Consider the following 15701-nt stretch of genomic DNA (forward strand, 5'->3'; position numbering starts at 1 on the left):
GGAAAGTTTTTCTTCGTTGGATTATAATGACGGTTGGCAAACCAACGTGTATCTTTACCGCCACCTACTGAACTAGAATATGGACACGATGTTGATTTGGAATATCGTGTCTTGACATAATGGAGGCACAAACTCACACACAGCTTTCAATTTGTTTGACTGACAGGAAAACTGCTCAGAGGAGCAAAATCACAGTCATTTATTGATTATCTGCTGCACTCTGACAATGACAGCAGTGTGAAGAGCACATTCGAGAACCGAACAGCTGTTCACCACCCCCATTTGTTTTGATACTGACCATGATTTTTGACGTGATTTTCCTTTCCACGTTTAACCCTTTACATCAAGACATAAAACACACAAATTTCTCAATACTGACTTTCGCTACAGGCTTAGTTAAAATAGCTGCCATCATGTTCGCTGTTGGACAATATTCAATAGAAATGTTCTTATCATTGACTGCAGATCACATAAAGTGATACTTGACATCAATATGTTTGCACCTCTGATGACATACAGCAACTGCAGGCTGTGTCTTTGACTTTCAGGAAATGACAGATCCTGTCTCAGATAAACTAAAACAGTACCCAGCTGTACTCCACCTGTCATTATGATCTGCTGCCCAGTCAGCATCACTATATGCTTAAGTTTGAGATTTACATCAGTTCTTTTGCAACACAATTCCTGGTTTCCAGTTCCCTTTAAATACCTCAACATGTGTTGTTCTTTTGGTTCAGATAAATGTTGTGAGAACTTATTTTCAACCCAAATCAGTTCTGGTCTTGTACATGTCAGGACCTAAATCAAGCTGCCAACAATTTCATGGTATCTCTTTGGATCAATAGGTTCTTCATCACTGTCAAATTTCAGTTTGTTATCACTTGGGTTGACCTTGTTTTGCAGTTGGTCATATCAAACCTCTCCAAGATCTTTGTCATGTATCTTGTCTAACTCATTTTAATTTCACCTTCTCTTTGTGTGAAATCAGTGAGCTGGATCTGACAGGTTTGACATGCCTGATATGGAAGGTTGGATGGATGCGCAAAGACCTTTGCAGACGGAGGCGAACAGACACTGGGTTAATGACTTTGGAAACCGGGAATGGACCAACGAACCTGGGTGCAAGTTTCCTGGGCAGTCCTTTAAGCAAGAGGTGGTGAGTCGAGAGCCAAACCTTCTGACCGGGCTCATACGGTGGCGCAGATGTTTTGTTATGGTCAGCAGCAGATTTGTAGGCCAGCAAAGATCACAGTAGAGCTCTTCTTGCCCGCTCCCAGGTTCATCAGCAGCAGAGAATGAGGCTGAGTGCGGATGGAACTGGAGAGGTGGGACCTGTGGATGGAAACAAAGAAGGTTGATGACCAAAAACAACACAAAAGGGAGAAAAATCTGTAATAAGTGGTTGTGTGCCAGTTCAATCCAGGGAAGTTGGGATGGCCATGAGGCTGGATGTTGCATGGCAAGAATATGGAGTCCATTTTCGAGTTCTTGATTTAGTTGTTCAGTTTGTCCATTGACTTGTGGATGGTAACCCAAAGTCAAGCTGGCAGTGGCCCAGAAGAGACGACAGAACTCCCTCCAGAATTTAGATACGAACTGGGGACCCCGGTCAGACACGATATCCAGAGGGAAACCATGAGGTTTAAACACATGGGAGAGCATTACCTCGGCTGTTTCTTTCGCTGAGGGCAGTTTAGGCAGAGGAACAAAGTGAGCCATTTTTGACAACCTATGTACAAATGTCAACACAACAGTATTGCCCTTGGAGGGTGGAAGTCCAGTTACAAAATTTAACGAAATGTGAGACCAGGGATGAGTGGGTACAGGCAAAGGCAATAAATGTCCAGCAGGCAGACGGCTAAATGACTTGTGAGTAGCACACGTTTGACAAGCATTGACATATTCTGTAACATCTTTCAATAATCCAAGCCACCAAAATTTCTGATAAAATACAAACATTATCTTTTTAATACCTGGGTGGCAGGAGAAGTGACTGTCATGAGCCAGCCTGATCATGTCCCCCCTGAGTGCAGCTGGAACAAAAAGCTTGCCATTAGGACAACCCGGTGGAACTGGGATATCGCAGTGGACTGGACCTTGGACTTAATCTCCCAGGTCAATGCTGAGATAAAGCAGAATGCTGGCAAAATAGTCCCTGGATTGGATGGAGTGTCAGCCGGATCGCCCTGACAAGCTAAAGCATCCAGTTTACCGATTTTGGAGCCTGGTCGATATGAGAGTGTAAGAAAGAGTTAAACCGGCTAAAGAAGATAGCCCACCTAGCCTGACGGGAGTTGAGACGTTTGGTGGTTCGCAGGTACACTAGGTTTATATGATCAGTATAAACCAAAAACAGTGTCTGTGCCCCCTCCAACCAATGGCGCCACTCCTCCAAGGCCACTTTAACCGCCAATTCTCGGTCTCTGATGCTGTAGCAGTCAAATTTTTGGACAGATAGGCACACGGATGCAACCTATTGTCAGAGGAATTACGCTGCGAGAGGACCGCACCCACACCAACATCAGAAGCATCGACCTCAACCATGAACTGTCGAGCGGGGTCAAGGAGGAGCAACATGGAGGCCGCAGTGAAGCATTTCTTTAGGACCCTAAAAGCCTTGTTGCACTCCAGCGTCCAGACAAACAGCTGGAGGGACGATGTGACTTTGTGTAACAGAGCTGCGACGGTGCTGAAGTTACATATGAATTTACTGAAGAAGTTGTCGAATCCCAGGAATCTTTGTACCTCCTTCCACGATGACGGAACCGCCCAGTCACACACAGCCACCAACTTACCAGGGTCCATCTTAATCTCTCCCTCTGTTATGACAAATCCCAGGAACGAAATTGTAGATTTATGAAATTCACATTTTTCTGCTTTAATGAAGAGATTATGGTGCAACAAAGTCTGTAATACGATGCACACGTGATCGGTGTGAGTTACTGGGTCGGGAGAGAAAAGGAGAATATCATTTAAGTACACAAAAATGAATTTATTCAAGTATTCCCACAACATATCATTAACTAAATTCTAAAAAACTACAGGAGCATTGGTGAGGCCAAATGGCATGACTAAATACTCGTAGTGACCAGAAGGAGTGTTAAAAGCGGTTTTCCATTTGTCCCCTTGTTTAATCCTAACTAGATGGTAAGCGTTGCGAAGATAGCGTTTGATGAAGATTTGGCCCCTTCTAACAACTCGAACATGGAAGAGATGAGTGGCAGAGGATAAAGGTTCTGAACTGTAATATCGTTAAGCCCATGACAATCAATACACGGGCGCACCGATTTATCCTCTTTCTCAATGAAAAAGAACCCCGACCCTGCGGGCGATGACGGTCTAATCAAACCGGTCGCCAAAGACTCCTGTATGTACTCATTCATGGTGTTGCGTTCAGGTGCCGACAGAGAAAACAGCTTTCCCCAAGGTGGGGGGGGGCACAATCGCACAATCATATTCCCAGTGAGGCAGCAAAGATTTGGCTTGGCTTTTGCTAAATACTGGAGCTAAATTATAGTAGCATGGTGGCACCCCTGTGAGATCCGGGTTAGAAACCGACAGGACAGGAATTTTTAGAGGCAGACCCCCAAGAAACAATTTCACCTTTAGACCAATTGGAATAGGGGCTGTGTTGTTGCAGCCAGGGGTGCGTTATATGATCAAATACGTGGAAACTGATTGTTTCAGAGTGGTTTTCCGACACTGTCAAAGACATGGACTGAGTCCGTTGAGTAATACAACCTAATTCATGGCCATCCACAGCGCACACCACCAGAGGGCCAGAGGGCGCAAGAGCTTAAACAGCCTTAGATGCAGGGACCTGTCAAGAGAAGACAACATCAAGTTAGCATCAGAACGGGAGACAACAAAAGCTGACATGGAAGTTGATGAATTCTCAGAGATTAATTTAGCTGGAATTATATTTTGTACTGAGGATGGAATAATAGAGCTTGACTCACCTGAAAATTGGACTTTGGCCACACGGTGGCACCCCTGGCATGACAATTGATTATCAAATGTCCAGCATGTCAACAGTAAAAACAGAGTCTACCCTCTCACCAGCATAGTCTCTCAACTGAGGACAGACGGGTGCGAACCAACTGGATGGGTTCCTCAGTGCTGCGATGAAGTGATTCTGTTTTCCGACGAAGCTGGAGGAGGACAAATGGTTGGGAGGTGTGGTGGAGCACTGGTTGGGTAACCGTGCAGCTCAGTGGGGACAATTCTGGAGGCGCCGGTCAGTCTGAATGGCAAGAGCAATGAGCTCATCAAGGTCTTCGGGAAGGTCAATGGCTACAAGCTGGTCCTCGATATTGTCTGCCAGCCCCCGGAAGAAGACATCAAGGAGCCCCACAGGATTCCATTTGCTTTTAGACACCAGGATACGGAAGTTGATGGCATAGTCTGTGACTCAGCGACCGACCTGCTTCAGTCGTATTAGGGTGCGTGCAGCTTCATGCCCCCGTGACTTGTGTTGAAAAACCTGTTGTAGAGCAGCACTGAAAGCTGGAAGAGAGGCACAGGTGGTGGAGTGACGACCCCATTCTGCAGTTGCCTACGCCGCAGCACAACTGGTCAGGTGAGTTATCGTGAATGCTATCTTCATCCTATCAGAGGGGAACATTGATGACATGAGTTCAAAATGCAACTCATACTGAGTTATAAATGGTCTGATGTCACCGGAATCGCCTGAGAAATGTTCAGGCTGAGACAACTGATTGCAGAAGAAAGGTTCAGGTATAGAAGCTGGTATGACTGCTGACAGCCCCGGTGAAGGTGCACTGGCACTGCCAGTGGCTGTATCAGAAGTAGCCTGAGGATTAAATCTTGACAGTAGCTGTCCCATCTGGGTTCTCACCAATGCCATAAATGAGTCCTGGCATTTAGTGAGATCGTTAAATCTGGAAGTGAGAGCAGTGAGCTGATTTTCCTGCTGCGTGTGCTGCCTACTGTGGTGGCGTACCACCAGCTGGAATGGGTCAGAGCCGGCTGTGTCCATGGGTGGCCAGATTGTTCCATCAGGCTGGTTGGTCAGGAATTGTAGGAAACAAATGCACAGCTCAAACAAACAGCTCTGGTTGTAAAAAGGTTTTACTTGGAAGGATTGCAGAGGTCGCTACACGTGTAGGCAATACAGAACAAGCAGCAGTACAAAAATCATCAGTCTTAAAATGTGGTCGTTGCAACAGGCAGGAGGTCAGGAATACACTATGAGGCAGGCAGGACAAAGGAATGGAGGTACAGAGCCGGAAAGTGGCACAAGGCACAACAATCTGGCAAAGAGCAAACACACCAAATGATCTTATATAACCCAGCTCTCTTTTCAGTACAGTGGTTGATGATAAATGAATGATAGAATTGAAATAAAACAGAATAAAATAATAAGAATAAAGGAAAGCCAAAAAAAACTGTGCACAATATACAAAATTACAAGGATGTGCCGAGATGTACAACACTAAGTGCAAATATAAAGAGTTCCATAGGAGAGGAACATCATATTGCACATGAAGAAAAATATTGCACAGTTCTGATTTTTCTGTTTTTTAAATTCCTTTTTGGTGGTGTTCAGGGCACTGGCGGCTGTCCGTGCCTTTATTGCCCCATAATGCCTCCCTGAGGGTAACAGTCTCAAAAGGTGGTGTCCAGGGTGGGAGGAATCTCTGCTGATGTTGTGAGCTCTCCTGAGGCAGCAGGAGTTGTAGATGTCCTCCAGAGAAGGGAGGGGGCAGCCGATCAGTATCTGGGCCATGTTAATAACCCTTTGGAGTGCTTTCCCTGGTGCAGCTGCAGAACCACAGTGTGATTCCACAGCTCAGCACTGACTCCACCGAGCAACGGTAGAAGGACGGCAACAGTTTCATTGACAGGTTGCTCCTCCTGAGTAGTCTCAAGAAGAACAACCTCTGTTGTACCTTCCCCAGGAGCACAGTCCCAGGAGTCGGGTCGCGCGGGCAGAAGCTCAAGCAAAGCCGCCCAGACCTCCCGATCCACACACACACACCTCCCCCAGCTCCTCCGGGGGAACCCCAAGGCATTCCCAAGCCAGCCAAGAGATGTAGTCCATCCAGCGTGTCCTGGGTCTTCCCCGGGGCCTCCTCCCAGTGGGACGACACCTCTCCAGCGAGGCGTCCCGGGGGCATCCAGAAAAGATGCCCGAGCCACCTCAACTGACTCCTTTCGACGTGGAGGAGCAGTGGCTTGACTCCGAGCTCCTCTCAAGTGACTGAGCTCCTCACCCTATCTCTAAGGGAGCACCCAGCCACCCTGCGGAGGAAACTCATCTCGGCCGCTTGTACTCGCGATCTCGTTCTTTCGGTCATGAGCCAAATCTCATGACCATAGGTGAGGATCGGAACGTAGATCGATCGGTAAATCGAGAGCTTTGCCCCCCTACTCAGCTCTCTCTTCACCACGACGGTCCGATACAGCGACCGCATCACTGCAGATGCTGCACCGATCCGTCTATCGATCTCACGCTCCATCCGTCCCTCACTCGTGAACAAGACCCCGAGATACTTAAACTCCTCCACTTGAGGCAAGGACACTCCACCGACCTGAAGAGGGCAAAGCACCTTTTTTCGGTCAAGAACCATGGCCTCGGATTTGGAGGTTCTGATTTTCATCCCGGACGCTTCACACTCGGCTGCAAACCGCCCCAGTGCACGCTGAAGGTCCTGATTTGACAAAGCCAACAGAACCCAATCGTCTGCAAACAGCAGAGACGAGATTCTGTGGTTCCCAAACCAGACCCCCTCTACACCCTGGCTGCGTATAGAAATTCTGTCCATAAAAATAATGAACAGAACCGGTGACAAAGGACAGCCCTGGCGGAGGACAAAGTGCACTGGAAACAGGTTTGACTTACTACCAGCAATGCGAACCAAGCTCCTGCTGCAGTCGTACAGGGACCGGATAGCCCTTAACAAAGGACCCCGGACCCCGTACTCCCGGAGCACTCCCAACAGGGTGCCCCGAGGGACACGGTCAAACGCCTTCTCCAGATCCACAAAACACATGTGGACTGGTTGGGTGAACTCCCATGAACCCTCGAGCACCTGATGGAGCGTGTAGAGCTGGTCCAGTGTGCCGCGACCAGGACGAAAACCACACTGCTCCTCCTGAATCCGAGGTTCGACCATCAGTCGAATTCTCCTCTCCAGTACTCTGGAATAGACCTTACCGGGGAGGCTGAGGAGTGTGATCCCCCTATAGTTGGAACACACCCTCTGGTCCCACTTCTTAAACAGAGGGACCACCACCCCGGTCTGCCAATCCAGAGGCACTGTCACCGATCGCCACGCGATGTTGCAGAGGTGTGTCAGCCAAGACAGCCCCACAACATCCAGAAACTTAAGGTACTCAGGACGGATTTCATCCACCCCAGGAGCTGTAGAAGAATTTTTAGGTCCATATTTGAACTGTGATGAACTATCAAGTGTCCTGATCCGAACTGTATGTCCTCTGGTTGAACTAGCAGGTGTTCAACCCAAAAAAAGGGCTCTATTAGTCATTCAGTCTGTCAGGGGCTTTCCAAGGCCTCTTAGGTGCTTTCCCGCAGGCCACGTGCAGGGGCCTCAGGCCAGCTGCACGTGTGACTGAGGCCACGTGTGGGGGGGGCCTCAGGCCAGCTGCACCTGTGGCTGAAGGTCTTTTAAAAAAATCAGTTGTAAATCCTTCATGTTTTAATGGGAGCGTTTGTCACATTGAAATAATGGCCTAACACCTGCTTAGGGTTCACTAGAGGACGCTTCCAATAGAAAACCATGTCTTAGGAATGAAATAAATAAAAAAGTTGAAGGAGGAGCGATGCCCGCGGGTCTCCAATAAATAGACGAGCGCGGTTGTCATATTCAGTCTCTCTAGAGGACTCAGTTTGTCTAAGCTTTGTGTCGAAGGCTTAAATAAACTTAAAAACTCTGTGCATTTTATCTTGCTTAAGGCTGAATTATTCTAAAGTGTTGTGTCCTTTTTCTAGCATATCACTTGCAATTAGTTTGTGTTATCTAAAAGAAGACATCCCGAGAAGACTAAAGACGAGCCGCGACAGAACTTGGCGAGCCAGCTTCAGGAGGGTCCAGGGGCATTCCGGCAGCCTGGGGCAGTCCAGCTCATCCCTCCAGACCGTAAATAACAGTGATCACGACTAAAAGGTAAGCAGAAACCTTTTATAACTTCTGCACGATCTGGAGGAGTGAGTCGGGATTTCCGCCCAAGTTGACAGGTGATATTTTTAATTGCCTCTTACCCAAAAGAACCTGGACTAAAAAAATTGATAAGAGACTAAAAAAGATAAGATTGAAAATTATCAGGCCTTGTAGATAAAATGCTCAGAAAGTGTGTGTTCCCGGGAAAAAGAATGTCTATGTGAGTGAAAGGTCAGGAATGTTCATGAACTCTGGTGCGGAAAGAGTGCGTGGAGAACTAACCTGGATGCTTGGGGAATAATTGGTGTTGAAATTCGTTACTAACGTGACGGCTGATAGCATGCGCTGTAGGGGTTAATTTAGGGGAGTATACTGACAAATAGATACAAGGTAATACAAGGTTATTTAAAGAGTTTAACAGAGACTGAAGTGAAATAAGTGAGAAAAAAGAGTTTAACAAGAGAATACGTGCAGAGAAAGCACAAGATAAGCGCCTGAGGGGGCGCAGTAGAAATACCGTACATGATAAAGAGATTTAAAGAGGAAAGTGCAAAGTGGCACCGCTGACAGTAAGTAAAAGAGCTCAATAAAGGACGTCATTTTTTAAGAAAAGAGAAAAACTATAAAAAAAAATAAAATAAATAGAGAGTTAGTGCAGAATACATGAGAATTAATGAAGCAGAAAATAGTGCAGTAAGGCACCAAATACACGCTTGTGGGGCGTGGGAGAAGAATAAGTAATTAAGTACACAGTAATATGAGTTTTTTATAAGAAAAGAAAAAGAGAATATTTTCAGTGCAAAGGCACATTAAGCTCACGAGGAGCTCAGTAAGTGAAAAAAAAAGGTAGAAGAAAGTGCAGAAAGGCACAGGATACGCACGCGAGGCGCGGTAAGGCGTAGAAATAAATGAAATATTGTATGCTCAGAAAGGAGCTGGTGAAAAATAATATATTAAGCACAGGATACGCACGCGAGGCGCGGTAAGGCGTAGAAATAAATGAAATATTGTATGCTCAGAAAGGAGCTGGTGAAAAATAATATATTAAGCACAGGATACGCACGCGAGGCACGGTAAGGCGTAGAAGTAAATGAAATATTGTACGCTCAAAGAGGGCTTGTAAAAAAAGTAATATATGAAGTTGCTGACAGCGCCGGAGAAGCTGTCTAACGTGAAGAAGAGATACATGCTTAAACAGAACACATTGGTGTTAAGTGAATAAAAAGGTTGTTTAAAGCCGCGGAGTGAAAAGTGGCAGAAGTCTAGATAGAGATATATAGAAAGTTGTTTTTAATAATTTTTGTGTATAAAGCTTTTGAAGATTGGTGTGTGGGAGAGTGGAGAGTAATCTGTGTAAAGCTGTGAGAACTTGCAGGCTGGCTGACATACAAGATTAATGTGAAAGAGTACGAGGGGGAGGTATTTAGACCCAACAGGAGGACTTGGGAGGTGCATGACAGGCAGAGAGGAAAGTGTGAAACAGAGACAGTGAAGAAAAAGACAGGAGAAGAGTGCTATGTAAATATATTATTTCAAAGAGAGAAAACTAATAAACAAACATAGCAGAAAAAGACGAGAAGCAGAAAGTTAAAAAAAAAAAAAAAAATTAGAAGGAAAATAGAAAGTCGGGAGCAAAGATCAATGATCAATGCTTGGGACAGTCATTGATGGGAGACTTAAGTGATGATGAAATAATACTCCCAGAACATTACTTGACTGACGGAGACATCGAAACCCAGGGAATCAGGACACATTTTTGGCTGGAAAGGACCTATTTTGACAGGGTAGGAGCAGAACATTGGCAGGACGAACAAGAGATCAATCAGAAATTATGGCAGATTACTAAGGTAATCAATCTGAAGCAAAAGAAAGAACAATTCCCTCTAATTAATTGGGAGCTGCTGATAAGACGTCTGTGGCATCAGGGTTTAACCCCGTGGCTGGAGCTGCTTTGTGCTGACCCTAATAAAGAACTTAGCATACCATTAAATCATTTAGTAACACTACCAACCGATCCAGGTGAAGAACTGTTTCCTAGGTTGACTCTGACTGTGGTCCCAAGGAAGGTTCGGTGGGAAACAGGTAAATTTTCATATTTAGTTAAAGAAAAAGAAGACGGGCATAGCAGTTGGAAATTTAATCCTTTTAAGGGTTTAAAATACAAAACAGGTGTTACAGCCAGCAAGTTATTGGTCTGGATCAGGACAGCCCCTGAGGGACTACCAGAACACCATAGAAACACCTCACATAGCGTTTGTCAGGGTTACATGGGTAACTCTCAAGGTCAAGGTCGGGAAAGTACCCCGCTAGACTTAGTACTAAGAAAATATCCAGGAAAACGCACTAAGGCCAACCAATGTATGAGAAAGTGGCACAAAAGGTCACATGGGGGCAGGCAATGGCCTTTGGAGGGATCATTTGATCCGGTGATGTGTGAAGCAGTTGCGGTAGAAATACAGAAAAAAGAAATTAAAGATCAGCAGAAGAACGTAAAAAACAACAAAAAACGCACTGAAGAAAAAGAAGTTTTGGCCTTGTTCAAGCAGGAAGCACAGAGGCTACAGCAGAAAAGAGAAAAAATGACAGAGGAAAGATCCAAAGAGACTAAAGCCAGTGCACCGAGCTGGGAAGCAGAGCCACCCCCATATAAACGTCATGATATGGGAAAGACAGCTGGACAATTTGTATTAGGAACTCGTGAAGAGGACCAAGGCATGGATGTGGAGGGCAAATTCACACTGACACTAAAAGCTCGAGAGCCACAAGGTCCTCAGTCTGTCAAATGGATCATACAAGGTCTCCAAGTCCGAAAGTAAGTGGTCGCTCACCACGACCAGCAGGGGGGGCCACAAATAACAGTGACACGGAGGCAGACGAGGATAAAGAGAGAGACCTGAAGGCTCCGCCTGCACATCGAGGTCCACTGAAAACCGTCCCCTCCCACCATAAGTCAGCCGACTGGACCTTCACAGGCTATAGAGGCTCCGAAGAGTGGCACAAGAGCTTCTGTGACACACTGGATCTGGCCAGAAGAGATAATGAAGAACTAGCTGAGCAACTTCGGCTAGCGAAGGAAAGAATACAAAGACATAGGGACGGCGAGGAAAGAAGAATATTACAACAATCGACGCCCAATCAAGGGAATCACATTATAGAGCCACCCACCCGAAAAATTTCTGGTGAGATCATCATTGAGACTGCAAAAGAGGCCCGACTCAGGCAAAGACAACAATGTGTAGCCAAAGACATAGCGGCTTTAGAACAGAATATAACCGACTGGATGGACTGCCTGGAACCAGTCAGTCGCACTCGATCTGGAAGACAGTATGGAGCCCCCACAGAAGAAGAGGAGGACGAAGACCTCATATGCCCATTGGTGGTTAGAAATGGTCATCATGTGTATACCCCATGGAGCTGGACAGACATGGTGGGGCTGGCCAACAGGCTGCCAGACATCACCCAAGGAGCTGGGAGATGGATAACTGCCTTAGAAGAGGGCACTGCAGGGGTAACCTTGTCTTTAGGTGACATAAAAGCCTTGCTAATGCATGTCATGGGAAAACATGACACTGAAGAATTGGCAGGAAAGGTTGGACTAACACAAATGATGGGCACTAATCAACATGATGAAGTCCCCTTTAATCGCTATAGAAACTCCATGTGGGAAGGACTGAGAAGAAAGTACCCTGAGGTCTTGGATCCCTCTAAATTGGATGATGAGGAGTGGACACCTGAAGAGTGCCCAAAGAAGTTCCTGCACCGATTCCAGAAGAGATGGGCGGAGGAAACAGGAAATGCATGGAACCATTCTCCAGCAACAGAAATCCTGTTTAAAATAACTGTAAAAAAGGCTCTACCAGATGAGGTTCAGAAAGCCCTAGATGGAGTCGTGGGACTATCAAAAATGAATTGGGCTTTATACTCTGAGCATATTTGTCACCATCTTGAAATCTACAAGAAAGAAAAACAAAAAGAAGAAGATGCAGCAAAATCCCTGACGAAAAAATTGGTGCAGATGCAGTTGGGAGAGCTAACCAAAGTCAAGAAAGAAAAAACAAAGACCCAGGCACCAATGATGACCCCTGTTCCTTCTGAGTCGGCAAGCCTAGCCCCTACGACAAACACTGCTGCCACCATACAGGCACCTGTGGTAACAGCCACACAGAGCCCCCAAGGAGCAGCAGGGAGCACTGCTGCAGGAGAAGTCTCGGCACCAGTGGAGCATCACTATCACTACCATAGCACTGGCACACCCGGAAATGGACCCACCTACAGTCATGGGTGGAGAGGAGAGTCACGGAACTTTCCAGGTCAAAGAGGAGGGTGGCGAAGAGGATCTCGCCAACCTTCATTTGGAAACAGATTCCAAAACTCAGCTCCCAGGAACAGTCAAGCGGGACCGCCTATGGGACCAACACCCCCAATAGGGGATCAACCCTCTAATGAGTGTTGGAGCTGTGGACAACCTGGACATCGAATGAGAAATTGTCCGGCCCGACCTTGGGTTGGACCCTCTGCCTATTGGCAATAGGGAGGCCTAGAGAAGACAGAGGGGGAAACGGTGGCATTGGCTATTTCGATGATACCTAAGGAAGAGCCAACCGTCACCGTTAATATACAAAACAGAGATTTCCCTTTCATGGTGGATACAGGGGCAACATACTCTTGCATAGGGAAAATGGGCGCTCATCTCCCCCTCTCTGGGTCTGTAATTAAGACCATCGGCTTCTCTGGGAAAACTCAAATAATACCTTTTACACGCCCACTTCCTGTAACGATTGCAGGAAAAACAATTGAAGCACCCCTGTTATACTCACAAAATACACCTGTGAATTTGCTGGGAAGAGACATTTTATGTAAGCTACAAACCCAGATAGTGTGTACCCATCAAGGACTGCAAATACACTTTCCTGACGAAGCACTCGCCAACATTATGGTGCTTATGGACATGGAAAACAAGGTCCGACCTGTGCAACCCATGGTATACTGGCTGAAGTTACAACCAGAAAATTCAAATCTTCAACTGGAATGGGAAAAATGGAAGCCCTGGGCAGAACAACACTATGAAGCAGTATGTACACCTAGTTTACCTTTACATGTCACCCTGATGTTCGATGCCAAACAAGAACAAACTGACTATGCATGCTGCTGGGATGCATTGATGAATCAACGGCTGTTTCACATAACCACCACAGAAATTTATTTAGGCCCCCAAGGGGCCGCAGCTTCTGTCAAGCTAACTTCAGCTGAACAACAATGGTATCAAGTGCCGAATGCCACACCTCATGTGACCCTTTTAGTCTCAGAAAAGTATGAATCCCATGACCTAGGTCCAATGGTAAAGACAGCCTCAGAAGTTGAAGAATGGCAAAACATGGAAAGTCCACAAGTACATCTGTCAAAAGACCAGCAGTTTATATGAATTAATTTAAAAGTAAATGATGAGGCTATAGCTCAAAAGTGGAGCTCAATCCTAGACCAGAGGGACAGATGGTGTTATCGGCCCAACAAGAGAAATTGTTAGAGCAAATACCACCAGTGGTGTGGTCCAAAAGCAAAACAGATGTAGGACTAGTAAAAACAGCCTTACCAGTAAAAATAAAAGTAAAACCGGGAGCAAAATAAAATAAAATAAAATAAAACCAGTAATTAAGGGACTAATGGCAGCTGGAGTTTTAATAAAAACTGCAAGCCCATGCAATACTCCTATCTATCCTATCCCTAAAAACAATACCAAAGAGTATCGGCTGGTACATGATTTGCGTCCTATCAATGCAATAATAGAAATGGATGCACCTATAGTACCTGATCCGCATACTATACTATCAAGCATCCCTGCTGGAGCAAAATGGTACACAGTAATCGATCTGTGTTCAGCCTATTTCAGTGTGCCTGTGCACCCAGACTCACAACATTTGTTTGCATTCACATTTCTGGGACAACAGCTAACGTATACACGGCTACCTCAGGGACTGAACCTGTCCCCAGCCATCTTTAACAAAGTCCTGGCTGAAGATTTACAACACCTTGACATACCCAGTACATTGGTGCAATATATGGATGATCTCCTTATTGCATCAGAGACTCAAGAACAGTGTGAAAAAGATTCATTAATTGTATTGCATGCATTGGCAGATGGAGGTCATAAAGTAAGTAAGGACAAATTGCAGTTCTGCAAACAACAAGTAGAATACTTGGGAAGACAGTTGTGTGGGACCACGCGATGTATAGCCCCAAGCCAAGTGGAGGCTATAATCAAGGCTCCCAAACCCCAAACAGTGGGACAGATGCTTTCATTCCTTGGGATGGCAGGGTACAGTCGGCCGTGGATTTGTGATTATGCTATAAAAACTGCACCTTTGCGTGCCATGATTAGAGCAGTGGGGCAAACAAGCAATGCAGCTCTCCTCGTCTGGACAGATGAGGCAACGGGAGCTTTTGAGGCCCTAAAAACAGACATGCAATCTGCTCCCGCGTTAGGTAACCCAGATTATGGGAAACCTTTCCATTTGTATGTTACTGAAAAAACTGGATATGCTTGTGCTGTACTAATGCAGGAAACAAATGAAGGAAAACAACCATTGGCCTATTATAGTACAAAGCTTGACAACATTGAAACAGGATTGCCACCATGCTATCAGGGTCTAGCAGCAGCTGCCTTTGCATTTCAAAAAGCATCATCCATAATCATGGGACATGCAGTAACGTTGTACACGTCGCATCAGTTACATGCCCTGCTAACCAGTCAACGTTTTGTCTTAGCACAAGCTAGACGCACTGGATATGAAGTTGTGTTGTCCGCTCCAGAAATAACAATACAACGTTGTCACACGGTGAATCCCGCCACCAAATTGACCACACCGTTAGATGGTACTCCACATAACTGTGTGGCAGAGACAGAGAAATTTTTGAGAGCCAGAGAACATTTGTATAATCACGCCATAGATGCAGATCTAACCCTGTTCGTGGATGGCTCATGCTTTCGGGATGCCGCGGGATTGCATGCGGGTATGGGGATTGTTAAACTAAACACGGATGGCGAGACCTTTGAATTACTGGAGTCCCAAGGAATTGATCAGCCTTGTTCAGCCCAACTGGCAGAAATCAAAGCCTTAACTATGGCTTGCCAGATAGCTAAAGATCAACGTGTTAATATCTACACAGACTCAGCCTACGCTTATGGCGTATGTCATGTACATGCAAACATTTGGAAACAAAGGGGATTCCTGAGAGCAGATGGCACCCCTGTCACTCATGGAGAAGCGATTTCCCAACTGTTACAAGCTCTCCAATTACCGTCTGAGGTAGCCATCATTAAATGTGCAGGTCATCAAAAGAATAATAACATCATAGCTCAAGGTAACAATCTAGCAGATGACGCAGCTCGCAAAGGAGCACAAGGAGAAACTATGTTTCCCCTGCTAACCATCCAAGATTGTGCCCCACTGGTTTCACTTGACGCACTGATAGTGGCTCAAAGTAGGGCCAGTGGAGAAGAAAAACGAATGTGGGTTAAACGAGGCGCAGTAGTCATGGACATTTTGTGTTACCCACCAA

Source organism: Thalassophryne amazonica, unplaced genomic scaffold (assembly GCF_902500255.1).
Source record: "Thalassophryne amazonica unplaced genomic scaffold, fThaAma1.1, whole genome shotgun sequence".
Classification (NCBI taxonomy): Eukaryota; Metazoa; Chordata; class Actinopteri; order Batrachoidiformes; family Batrachoididae; genus Thalassophryne; species Thalassophryne amazonica.